Source organism: Carassius auratus, unplaced genomic scaffold, assembly GCF_003368295.1.
Source record: "Carassius auratus strain Wakin unplaced genomic scaffold, ASM336829v1 scaf_tig00005214, whole genome shotgun sequence".
Classification (NCBI taxonomy): Eukaryota; Metazoa; Chordata; class Actinopteri; order Cypriniformes; family Cyprinidae; genus Carassius; species Carassius auratus.
In genome coordinates this window covers 606,446-620,784 of record NW_020523638.1, presented here as the reverse complement: position 1 = coordinate 620,784, position 14,339 = coordinate 606,446, and the positions used below count along the sequence as shown (strand labels likewise).

The 14,339-nt window shown below is 38.5% G+C and overlaps 1 protein-coding gene across 3 annotated transcripts in view; it reads right to left on the bottom strand.

The window, feature by feature from the left end:
• Nucleotides 1-14,339, bottom strand: part of LOC113070699 (G protein-coupled receptor kinase 5-like) — a 51,437-nt gene that overhangs the window by 35,933 nt on the left and 1,165 nt on the right. The gene's annotated exons all lie outside the window — the stretch shown is intronic.

Here is a 14,339-nt window from a genome sequence, read left to right as displayed (position 1 = left end):
CATTCCATAATCTGGTTGTGACCATATATGGAATGATATTACACTAGCATATTTTCAAATGTGATATAACAAACAGCATGAAATTATGTTAAGCCATGGCTTTATTAGGTTTCATATCAGTCCAAGTCAGCATAAGTGAGAACACACAACTGGTTTCCAAAAGATGTCCAACGTGTAAGAAACTAACAAACAAAACCTCAGCACAGCTGGTGTTTATATAACTCGGCTTTGCCACGACCCGGACTACTAACAGTAGCCAACACAGTCTGGCTACAGAAACTAAAAGTCCCCCGATTACCTGCGTTAAGGGAAAACAAACCTGCTCTACAGATAGTTGGTCCTCTAGTCCATGTGCTTATGTGTTTAAGGGCTTCTCCAAGGTGTGGCTCCTCAAACTACAACAGAAGCCTTTGTGCCACAGGATGTAAAAAAGTGCCGCCTTTTCAAAAGGTGAAGGCCAGGACTATTGGAGGAAGAGGCCTTTTGTTGAAATGTTCCAGAGCGATGCGGTCATTTGTCTTTTTATTATCGCTTTTAAGGGGCACTGGCTTCAAAAAGCTTTTCAAAAAACTCAAGGAGTCATGATCATGAGAAACTTAGCAATCAGGCCATGCTCACTTTGGCTCGACTCAACAGTGCTGGCTTTGTAAGAGTCATTAAGTCTGGGCGATTTAAAAGGACAGATCAGCCCAACATAAAAATGCTGTCAGAAACCGTCAGTTAAGACTGCGCATTGGTTGGTCTATCCTGAAAAATAAGCTTTTTTGATGCTATATCAGCATAAGAAAGAAAAAAAAAACACTTATGAGAATGTTGTCAGATTTCATTGGTGATTTCCAATATGAAATTTAATCAGAAGATTGGTGAACCGCTGTGGAGAATATGATGGTTCCACATTCAATAAGATAGCTCCATTTGCATGACTGAAATAGCTGGGTTTCAAAGATGGTCGGCATGTGAATTGACTTGCTTTAAAGAGACTTTGGTATAATAGCTGTATATGAGAAAATAAAGACCTTTAAAGGGAATTTACCTAGTTTTATGACCGTGTTATGACTGGGTCTGTCGCATCCTTTTTGTATGTCAAGTTTCAAAAGTGGCCAGGATATTCTTTAAAAATGATCATTTGTGTTTCACAGATGACAAAATTCATATGTGTTTGAAACATAATGAAGACAAGCAAATTATGACTGAATTTTCATTTTCAAGTCAATGACAGTCAAGCATGTAACAGGATGTTTGTGGTAATATGATAAATGCAAGGGGTGCAGTGGAGGAAAGACTACATTTCTAACAGAGTTACAAAGATATCAAATATTTGCCAGTACCAATCTTTGAGATCAATAGCATCAGATTACAGAACAACAGGCCGTTATCCACACACTGTGCGTTATCAAATACTGTTTTTATTGAAAGTTCAAGAACGCACAGCATAAATAACTAAACAGCTAGGTCACAGAAATTCAACAACGCTTTCTTGTACACTGCTTAATCAAACATAACTATTACTATTGCTTATTGTACTTGCATTAAATAAGGGACCTCAGCCATATCTAGGGAACAAAATACCATCTCTGCATCTGAATATATCTGCTTCCCTTCTGTACAGTACAGTATGTCAAAACCAGTACATCAAGTGAATAGCATGCCCAAATGCCCAGAATTTATGAAACAGTAGCACTGTATATATGTAAGCAACCGATGGACAATTTCAAAAGTAACACCTTAGCAGTCACAACACCCAGAAATCTAGCAACGCCCTGACAAAAGCCTGTAGCAACTAGAATTGTGGTGGGTTTGTGCTGCTGCAAGTGTGGAGACAATACTCAAATATTCTCCTAAACATGAAAAAAATACATTTAAAATGAGCTGCTGTTGATTTTGCAAACCAGAATGCAAACTCTATGAATGCAAATGCAAATAATGCTAATTTCTTTTGTTTACATATTACATAACTTAATCAAATGGTTTTCTTTCCATCTCGCACATGTTGAAAATGCAGATTCAACCAGTATTTCTATGAAGAAACTGGGGTCAAATGAAATGACCTGACTGATGACACTGATGACATCATTTTTATTTATTTATTAATAATCAGAATTTTAAACAAACACCAGAGAAGAACAGCTTGTGGCAAACACCTGATAAAATGTACGTTCAATTAGTTCTCCTGAAGTCATGCATACTTAATGTGACATTTGATAATTACCGGGATTAAAAATAGCTTTTGAGCTTGGGGACAAAATCTGTTGGTACACACATACCCACACAATCAAACACACACAGGTCAGATGGGGTCAGATGCAAGTACATCGACTGGGAACACAGTTGTGCTAGTGTTTGACCTTAGAGCAACTCAGCAGTGATTGTGAAACATCCCATGAATTACATCAGGTTCAAACTCCTGCCAACCCAGTGAGATAGGTAGTTCAGACGGTACTTCACAAAATCAATACAAAAGGTCTATCTATCTCGAAAAACACATTATATAAAGGTTTAAATGGATTTGCATTTCAGTGAGTGAAATAAGTATTCGATCCCCTACCAACCATCAAGAATTCTGGCTCCCACAGACTGGTTATGTGCTCATGTGGACCACAGATCAGTCCTGTCACTTTAAGAAGTTACTTCTAATGTCAGCTCAGTAGGTGTGTAAGACATGTCCACACAATCTGTATCTTCCATTCCAACCTCTCCCACCACCACGGGCAAGAGCAAAGAGCTGTCAAAGGATGTCAGAGACAAGACTGTAGATCTGCACAAGACTGGAATAGGCTACAAGACCATCAGCAAGAAGCTTGGTGAGAAGGAGACAACAGTTTATTCTGAAATGGAAGAAATACAGAACAACCATCAATTAGAGCTGGGCGATATATCTAACGATATGAACATGCGCATCTAGTCAGTAAATCTGGTTTTGTGATTACCGCTAAATCACCATCACCTGCTTTCAAATGGAGCGCCATTTAATAGACAGAACCGTAGATCACAGACAAGCTTAGCAATATCGCATTCATTATCGCCTTTGATGAATACGCAATATGAACGCGATATTGCGTTGCTTGTCAGTGATCCACGGCTCTGTCTATTAAATGCCGCTCGATTTGAAAGCAGTTGATGACGATTTAGATGCGTATGATCATATCGTTAGATATATCGCCCAGTCCTACCATCAATCAGCCTTGGTCTTGATCTCATGGGGTAAGGATGATCATGAGAAAGGTGAGGGCTCAGCCCTGAACTACATGGGAGGAGCTTGTTGATGATCTTAAGGCAGTTGGGACCACAGTCACCAAGCAAAACATTAGTAACACACTACGCAGCAATGGATTGAAATCCTGCAGCACCCACAAGGTCCCCCAGCTCAAGAAGATACATGTACAAGCCCATTTAAAGTTTGCCAAAGAACATCTAAATGATTCAAAGAAGGCTGAGGTCAGATGAGACCAAAACTGAGCTCTTGAAACTCATCGTGTTTGGAGGGAAAGAAATGCTGACTATGACCCTGAGAACACCATCCCAACAGTCAAGCACAGAGGTGGAAACATTATGCTTTGAGGCTGTTTTTCTGCTAAGGGTACAGGGTGACTTCACCACATTGAGGGGCAAATTGACAGGGCCATGTACTGCACTAAGTACTAAGTCATGTTTTGCTTGGGGATCAAATACTTATTTCACTCATTGAAATGCAAATCAATTTATACCCTTATATAATGTGTTTTTTCTTGATTTTTTGGTTGGTATTCTGTCTCTATAGATTAAAATAAATCTACCATAAAAATTACAGACCCTTCATTTCTTTGTAAATGGGCAAACATACAAATTCAGCAGGAAGTCAAATAAATATTTTCCCCACTGTATAAATATTAATACTCTTTTTATGTTTGAGAAAGAGGTCTCTTTTGCTTACCTGGATTTATTTGATCAAAAACTAGTCAAGCTTGCATAAAAGTAATAATGTTGTAAATAATGTTCAGTTTCTTGCACAGACAAATCGTTTAGCTTCACAAGACCTCAATATATCACCAGGAACCACAGGTATTAATTGTGTGTTGCCTGTATATGATTTTGGACTTTCAAAAGCAGTTAGATGCTGACTTGCATTTTGCAAACCACCAAGGACCACAGTTTCGGCAAAAATCTTCTAAAATCTGAAGAAGAAAAAAACACCTATATCTTGGATAGCCTCGGGGTGAGTAAATTAACAGCACACTTTCATTTTTTGGGTTAACCAGGTTAAAATAAAGGGTAAATAAATAAAAAATCCCACTGCAAATCAATTCCAGGGTGCAAATATTGCCCCTTCATGGAAAAGTTAATCAGCTAGGCCAAAACTCTCCCATAACCCTTTAGTTTTGAGCCAGATTTGTGTTTTTGTCTGCATTTCACTCATGTGTGCGCGGGAGAAACCACAAAACACATGAACTTGTGGTGTGCATGTGTGTTTGAGCATGTAAATCTGTCTGTGTTTAATCTGTGTAGAACCAGTACCACTGCACAGGGATCATTAATCACTTCCTGAGACTTAAACCGGGTGTCGTATCTCTCCTTAAATAGCACTATAAATAGCTCTGGTGTGGAATGTGAGAAAGCATGCCATTCTGACTGCCACCATGGATGCTTTGTGCTACAATTACATAACACACAACATCACATTGAATGAGCACTTAAAGTACGCCACACAATGCCATCACCCAGGTATCTCATAAAGTCCATGGGAAAAGAATAGACCGTGAAAGAGAAAAAGAGGAGGAGGAGGGGCCGGTTACCTCCCGATACCTGTCCCGACACGAAAGATCAGGGAGAGGCAGATGGCGTTTGATTACATCACCTACACCCCATTCTTTCTCTGACATACAGGTCATTCAGGAAAACATAAAGGCCTGTTGTAATCGAGGATGCTGGTTAAATGGCTGTATGAGATGCCATGAAGGAACCTGACTGATGGTTTCGTCATCAAACTTCAAAGTGGTGAAGCAGAAACACACTCGCAGCAGTTGTTTCGTGCAGTGGGTCAAAGCGGTTTCGGTACTCTTTGCAGAGCCTCTGACTTCCTCGGCAGCTGTTCTTGATTTCCTCTACACCACTGCCGCTCCCCTCTGCCTCTTCCCTCTCGAGCTCCTCATATAAACATCCCATGGACGCCACCTGACTCTTCTGACGTGTTCAGGGGTTTCTGGCACGTCACTGCTGAACATTCGGCCAAGAAACAGAGTTTAGTGCAGCTTTCATTACGATATGAGCATAAATGCAATTAGTGTTGAGCTGCTCGCACTTTGTTCAATTGAAACCAAAACAAACGAGGAAATAAAATGTACTTTGTAGTTTTGAACAGTTGTTATTCTGCTCTACACAAGTCATGCACCACACATGATGGACTATAAAATATTCAGACGAATTTGCTTTGTGCTCTTACGTATCAATATAAAAAGTCAAATTTTGTGATCCACTCTACAAAATTTCTTAGGATTGTTTCCCAAAAATCGGCATTAAAAATGTCATGTGGGACTCCTTGGCTCAGTTTACCCTATGGCATCTGGCACACTGTACCTCAGTTTTTATCATTAATGCATGTCATTTTTCTCATGCGCAGCATTCAGTCTCATGCAAATCTATACGACCAGCCTGTTCTAAATATATACAGCAGGAAATATTCACAGTGCGCCATGGGAGAACTTCCTCTATATACAATAAAATTTGATGTTATTCAAATCACTCATCAATAGGACACTTGTTGTATTGGTTCGCACAATACAATATGCAAAGCATGGCATGCACTCACGGCTTGCACCATGCAAAGCAGAATTTCAGACAAATAATGATATATTCCACCAGTCCTCTGTCCTAAAATGAAATTGAAGGTTGACTGCATGGTTCAGGAGTAATGGAGTAAATCATACTATTCCCACTTTTACCTCCATATATCAAATAAAAAAATAGAAATAAAAAGCTGCTGCTGATGAACACACAGGGTGATGCATGGTATTTTTTACATCCAGTTCAAACTTAGACTAAATATTTCACAGTCGGCTCTTCTCTCACACTCACATAAACACAAGCAGGGCTCATGGAGAGTGAGTGGGCTGAAGGCGAGGTTCAGACTTCATGATGAGGGACCTTCTCTTCCATTAGACTCACTCCACTCAGAAAACTTTACTGCATTACGTCACATGACAAAAAAAGAGACTGCATTTGAGGACAGGCAATAAAGCCTGTAAAACATTTAAAGGAAAATGTTGCAGATAAAACTGAAAGAAAACCCCCATGCACTTTAGCTGGACAGAATGTGGTTAAGAGTTGAGCTGCTTCATATCAATGCCCTCAGTGATAATGCAACCGCTGAGCTGCTCTTCATGGTGGAACGTCAACTACAAGCACCCATAACCTGCTGTGACATGCTTTGGTTTATCAACCGTCGCTCATTCTGGACCGTTGTGGTAAAAAAGCAACCTTCAACTCTGTTTTGATACCATCTAAATGGGTAACTGAAAAAAAAGAGACCAAGACTCTTCAGTGTAACACTTTCTTTTACAGGAAACATTTAGCTATTCTCTACACAAAAAAAAGGTGATTCTCAAATATGAATTGTTATATTTAAAATCTAATAAAAATGCATATTCATTAACATTATAGACCATAGATTGCGATGAGATAGATTATGCACTTATCTAATCATCCAGCCCTGTATTCTATGAGTATCAGGACAGCTGAAGGTCATGCTATCTTGACCTTTCCTTTTCCTTACACTGGAACTCTGTTCTAGCACCTCTTCCCCACTTACAATATAAGTGAGCAGCTATTGAAGGAACGGTTAATGCAAAAAATATTCTAGATTTGTTTACTCACATTGACTAGGCTTTTCTACACAATGACAGTTTTTAGTAACCATGCGAATCAATATCCAAAATACACCATTACCAGCAGTCCATAAGACAACAAAGTACTTTATTCTTACTCTTTTCAAGCCATATGATAGCGTTGGTGGTGGTGTGAGGGGGGGCAATTAAGTTACATAAGGCCTAAAAACAGTATGTGAAATCAGGTCACCTTATCATACGTCAAAAAATGCTATGGTTCTTGTCTTGTCACATAACATTCAGTAATGAATAACATGAATTATTTTAAAGACAAGACTATATTTCTGATTCACAATGGCATTTTTCAAAATTGGCAAAATATGTTGGGCAGTTTGTCTCACTGGAAATTCCTGTCATTTAACATGAAATTAAATGTTACACCATAAAGAAATATTCAGCTGCTTGCATCATGCTGGAATTCATACTTGGTTTCTGTGAACAGTAATGCCAGACGTCAAACATTTTTGACACTGACAAATGTTGTCAGACTGCTGATGAAGACAATCCCAAAAACTTTTTGTCTTCCTAACAAAATGCAAGATGGTGCATAATTTATCATTTGTTCCCGATTTTAAGATGCACATACATTTTCCAAATGCCATCTTCTCTTAATACATCCCAATTTGACTGAAAAGCATTAAAGTCTGGCTTCAAACATAACTCCGACACAAATTTCCCTTGACCTAAATGTAACCAACGCCACAAGTCAGTCAACAAGTTAGTGTGGATATTGACCGTGTGGAATTAGATCAGACAGAAATGACATCAGCTAAAGCAACAGACATCCACTCGCAAAGCCAACCAGCCATTTACAACCAGTCAAATTCAATATTCACGCCTATCAGTCTCAGCCCAACACAAGCTTCAGCACTTCGGGTACATATTTGTGTTGCTAGTGGCACAGCACATCCATCCAATGTGGCAGTACTAGATAAACAAGAGCTTATCAAAATGTCATTTGAGAAATACGTATGCCCGGCCTACTCAAATTAGGAGCAATAATAACAGTTGTGCTGGCGATGTCAACCTTTTTAAGGCTAGATTCCATCAATATTGTTATGTACATACAACATTGCTATGAACCATTTATAGACTGTTGACTTAATATTTGTAAATCCTTTACGTAGTGTTCCCAGTCAAAAATGACCTGCTTTTAAATATCTCATTATCCTATATTAGCACCAAATATTAGATTTAATGTTGTCGTTTTTTTCTTCCCCAACTTGTTTTCTTTTTTAGCACAGGATTTCTATTTCTTTTGCAACTGATAGCTTGTAGGTCTCACTGGTCCGAGCCAGTGTTTTGAGTGAAAACAGCATTTGTGAATAATTTTAGCTATGCTTACACAAAAATTTAGTCACATGAGCTCAAAATCAGATCAATTACAAAGCATAGCGAGAAAGGCCGGTCAATTTTAATTGGGAAAACCATGTGTAACATGGTCATAATTATTATTTTTTTTAAATCAAAAAGTTTTAGTCCCATGTAAATAACATTAATTTAATGAAAAAAAAAACTCTCCCTGTCAAAATGATCTGAACAAGTTACCAGCCATTGTTTGACAAAGTAGAAGCAGTATATAGCAAATATAGCAGAAATCCAGTTTTGTCTAAAATAATAATTGTACAGTTATTTTAGGTTTTCACTAAAGGAACACTGCAAGTAATTGTTTCTAATTTTCATTTATGGTATATGCACCAATATATCAATAGAGTACTTGGCCTTTTGTTTTTTGTTTTGTTTTTTACTGTACCATAAAAAAAATAGACACAAATAGATTCTGTGAACGTCTTGAGTGATGCTGCAAATTAATGTTTGAATCAGACTTTTGAACTGATTCAAAGTTGTAACAGATTAAAAGAAGGAACCGAACTTCACGACTCTTAACGTTGGTTATGAAGTTTAAATAAGAGATTTTTTTTGTTTACAATCACATTTGACAGAGTTCTTTATCTGAAGCAATGAACATGGCATTCAAGGCATTCCTTGAGAATCGAACCCATGACATGGCGAGGCTGACGGATACATTATTTCTTTTTCTCTCAGTTCTTTCTCCCTGTTTTCATTGCTTTGCATTCACTATCTCTCTACTTTAGCCTCCACCTTTGCCTCCGTCTTCATTTAGATGGGTCTGGATAACGTTTATTCTTCAGGATTTCACACGGCTGTTTCCAGCGAAGCGGAGCAGTCTGCCAGCTCCAGACTTTTTGAATGGGATGGAGAGCCCCTCATCCGCCGTCGTCATGGGATACGACGTGCACTCCACATCGCCTCAGTTGTCAGAGGAGGCCAGAGTCGGATTACAGCCTTGCTTAGGAATTCACCCCCCACCATTTCTCAGACATAGCCAGTCACTCACTCACTCATTCTTTGAAAAGGCACCAACACAATTGCTACTTCCACGAGATGTTGTCAAAGAAAAAAAAAATGTCCTAAGGTCCTGATTGACAGGCCTTTTCTAAGTTATTGTTCCAAGGTACATCTGATGCTGTCCACTTAATTATGTTACAATCTATGAAGTCAGGGAGATTGAATGGTTATCCACCAATCAACTAGCCATTTAGTGACGTCTACTACCTCTGTAGATATTTTTCAAAAATGTTAATCTTCATAATCCATAAAGTTCTAATAATTGTGCTATGAATATTTAGACCAATATTTTTTTTGTTTTTTTGTTTTTTTGCTGGGTGAAAAAACAACAAACAAACCTTTTACTGGAATTTGATACACCTCCAAACTGGAAATAATCCAAGTGAAACAGGATGTTCATTAGGAAAATGTAGGAAATTTACTGGATGGTGAAAAGTGGGTAATCCATAACAGAATGAAGCCAAATCTAATGAAAGTTTGCAAAAAATAATGCCAAAATCATATTCCTCCTAAGTAACAATAGTGAAGTGAAATACAACCAAGTATGGAGACCCATACTTAAATTTGTGCTCTGCATTTAACCCATCCAATGTGCACAATACACAGCAGTGAACACACACACACACTGTGAACACACACCCGGATCGGTCATTTATGCTGTGGCGCCCAGGGAGCAGTTGGGGGTTCAGTGGAGACTTGGGTCCCTGCAGAGCAAGAGTGGGCGTTTATGACCTTATGGGTGTTTTCAAACTGCTAGGTGTTTCTAAATCATGCAATCAAAATGATCCCCCTTACTTAACCCCACCCCTAAACCTACCATCTCTATGATGTCAGCCAATCACAATCAATTACTTTCCTGCAGAGACCTATACTTGGTTCAGTGCCTTGCTCAAGGGCACCTCAGTCGTGGTATTGCCAGCCCGAGACTCGAACTCACAACCCTAGGGTTAGGAGTCCAACTCTTCAACCACTAGGCCACGACTTTGAAAAGGAAAGTTGTTAGGGAAAGTTGTTTTCTGAGGAAGTTAATATATTTAAATTAAAAATGATAAAGAAATGTATTTATTTGTAACAATATCCACCGATGAACCATTCACTGTGCATTAAGAAACCTAACTGAGCTGGATTTAATTTCAAATTGACTTTACATTCTCTGACCCTGGACTGAAGACAATGATCCTGTTTTTTTAATCTCCTATCTGCTTGTATTGTCTGTCTGTGTTAATGAAACCAGATATCTGAGCTCCTGAACTCAACATTTGTATTTCTCCTTGCAGTTCAAATTCCTCACCGTAACAAAGCTGCATTTGCAAGAAACTCATAATTACGTCTTAATTGCAATTATTTATTTTGTAAAACTTCCCCAAAATTACTCATTTAATTTTTTTTACTCTTAGGTGGAAACAGGCTCCTATATTACAGTGTGCATTAGTGTATTTCTTTCTGTAACAGGAAAGAAAATTGCATTTGTGAGAAAATCAGGTCTTTATATCTCAATTTTCTTTTTGTACAATTTCTCAATGTCTAATTTTGTATTTCAACCTCAGGTGGAAATAAGATTCCATATTATAGTGTGCATTAGTGTATTACTAGCAGTAATATAAAACGAAAGCTGGTTTTGCAAAAAAAAATTTGCTCTTTTTATCTCATAACTGTGACTTTGTATTTTAGCTGCAACTATTGTTTTTTTTTTTTTTATTCACACAATTACCCATTTTCATATCTTTTATCCACTCTAAGGTGGAAACTGGCTTCTAAACTATAGCGTGCACTAATGTAGCATGTCTTTTAAGCTCAAGTTAGTTGTTGCTAGGTAGGTTTATAGCAGGAAACATGAATAACTAAATGAAATGAGACATACAAATTCAATACGCATTAAGACAACACTCAAGGTACACTCCCTACCTTCTCAATGCCAACTTGATGCCTGTGCCTGAATATGTTCAGTCTCCAAGAAGAATATCATAGCAGACGTAGATGGGTTTTCTGTTTAGTTTGGGGCTGCCTGGCTCTGGCCGGACTCTCTAATGATTTCGGAAACGTGGCTTCAGCCATGTAAACAGACTGTGTGGCCTGTAAACTCTGCTTTTCCTGTTATATTCTGCTAGTCGAACATTTGGACAAGAGTCTCATTGCGCCTCATTTTCAGTTTCAAGCACAGTGAAATAACAAATGGGGGGAAAGTCTCACTCACACTCACACACACACACACACACGGACGAAGAACAAACGAAGCAGAACTTGAACGCTGAACAAGTGCTCTCTCACACACGTGCACACACAGAGGCCTGCACTCATCAAGAAACACAAGACCACTTTAAAAAGACAGATTTCCTGACGTTCACTCTATGTGCAAAAGGGTTTCAACTTGAAGAGCAGCAGCATGACAAGAAACATGTTTGTTGTAGTAGTACTAGTATAGTTTTTAAATGAAATGTCAAAAGCTGAAGCTATTTTCATGGCAAGAATGGAATTCAGTAAAATAAAATTACCGCAGTTAGGATTACGTAAGATGTTTTACATTTACACATGATGACAATTCTAAAACGTTTTTCTGGAAAAATCTTATAAACAAGTCCATAAGTGAACTTAATGAATAAAAAAAAAATACTTAATTTACTTGTATTAAAAGCAGGACATTCCAAACTAACATTGAAACATGCATGTAAAAAGGCTTTTTTCAATATTTGTTCAAATATTCAATAACTATGTACACTTGTACCCACTGTCCTAAGAGACAAAACTCTACTGGAAGTGTGGAAAATAAAAATAAACCAAACCTCTTTAATGAATACTCAGCTAATGTTACTGGCCTAGCCTAGCGCCCTCTGTTCAACAACATAGTGAGTTCAACTGTAAATCTTACACTTAAAAACCTGGTCATTTATGGTAAACTCCAGTCTAAGGGCAGCAAAGAGCACGGGAACTGGATATATGAGCTTGTGCCTCCAGGCCACAAAAGAATTTTGGCAATTAACGGACACAACGGTACAAAAAATGTGTGGATGCTAAAGCTAACAAGGTTTAGCAGCTCCATATTTTGCAATCTTTGAACAATGTCATGACTGAACTCTGAAGTATCTCGACGGATGACAAGAAACAAGCTGAATGACACACTGAGATCTAAACGGTGATTAATATCACAACAGAATGCAAGAAGTAAAATCTGAATGACTCTTAATTGTAACTGCTAAGTGATTCACTTCTAAGCAAAAAGTGAAGAGTACATTTTTAACAGAATCTTATGTATTGTGTTCCTTTTGACACTGACAGAAACTGACATGCTACAATTCACCTACATTGTGGTTCTGGTTTACATTTGGCTCAGTCTGAACTGAAATCAATCAAGTTTCAGACATCACTTCAGGAAAGCGGAATAGTGATCATCTGACGAGGCCTTATGTATCATAACATCAGGAAAGGAAAGGAAGTAGTGGTTTTTGTGGTGTTGGTGATAACAAAGACAAGCGTCGTTCACATTACCTTATAAACCGTTTGACCTGGTTCAGAGGACCTACTGCATTTATATTAGTAGGGCACGTCTGTGTGGAACAATGTTAAAAAGGCGGCAGATGCAACATATCTACCATTTCCTCACATTAGGTAGCAACCTCAGTGATAACAGAATATAGCATTCTAAGTCTGTAGTCACCCTACACACAATATAGTGTTTGTAAAAGCTACGACTCAATTTTGGAGCGTTAAATGGATGTAGGAGACACATTTTTTTTTCCCATAACGCATACCGACTGTCAAAAGATACAATGGCTGCATCCGAAACTCGCTGCCGTATGTGGCAATGACTTTGAAGGCAGCATTTTCGCACGAAGGCACCTCATGAAAGTGCTTTCGGACAGACTTCTGAGGCAGACCAAATAGAACAAGTTTTGGTCAGAACTAAACGAATATATACGTAGTTACTGTACTGTACTTTACTAAACTGATTTCTCGCTAGAAATAACATCTAAAGTACTAAAAGTTAGTCAGAAATACACATTTACACACAAACTAACCACCAAACGCAACTTTTAGAAGCAACCTTTATTTTTTAACTCAACCATCACGGAATGAACCCCATAGGATTGTGGGATATCTAAGGCAGTGAAGGATATATCTCATAGACAGTAAAACTGAGCTTGATGACGTAGATGTCACGTGAGCAACCTGTCTGACAATTGTAAGTCTTCTAATCGCTGTGCCAAGAGAAATCTGAATCACCCACCGAATCTTGCAGAGAAGGCGAGCGTGAACAGGAGCAAATTTTGATAAGTATTCTGATTAATTATCTCCCTTGACTTTATCCCTCCACGTCCCCCGATTGCCTCATAGAACGTAAAAGATTGCCTGCAAGCTTCTCCTCCTGTCCATACGGTAATTTCTCTACTGTGCGACAGAGTCGCAGGTTATGACACAACCGTTAGCCTATTTTTACAAAAACTGCTTCTATGGGACCATAATGTAAGATACAAGGTAATGGGGCCTTTTATACATTTTCGTGTTTCTCTAGAAATAATTAATGGAAAAATTTAGTCTTTAAAAGCCTCAGAGGTAAAGTTATTCGCTGTCAAAGTGACGTCAATTTGAATGGGAGTCAATGGAATGCTAACAGCAGGTGGGGGTCCGCTAGCCAATGGCGGCGCCCAGGGGTGCTTCAAAAAAATATGAAACCCTGTCCCGCGATACATCTATGCTGCCTTCAAAATTTGATCAGAAGGTGCCTCCAGAGACAGGAAGTGTAGCAGAATTCGGATTCGGACGTGTCTTGACGCCTTCCTGCCTTTGAATGCTGCCTCCGAAGGCAAGATTTTAGCATTTTTTTAACCAAGCCAGTGTTACAGCATTATGACTCTGGTGTTCTAACATCAGTTACAGATGAAAGGACTGCCAGCAGTTTTCAAAACAATAATGGCTGCACCCGAAAGCCAAGGCAGCTGACTTGATGCCTTTTCAGGCAATGATTTTGAAGGCAGAATTTTTGCACCAAGGCACCTTGTGAAACTGATTTTGGACAGGTGTCCGAGGATGCATAACGGTTTACTGATCTACAGCGAGTTTTGGTGATAACTAAATTAATATTTATTTACTATAATACTGATTTATCACTAGAAATAA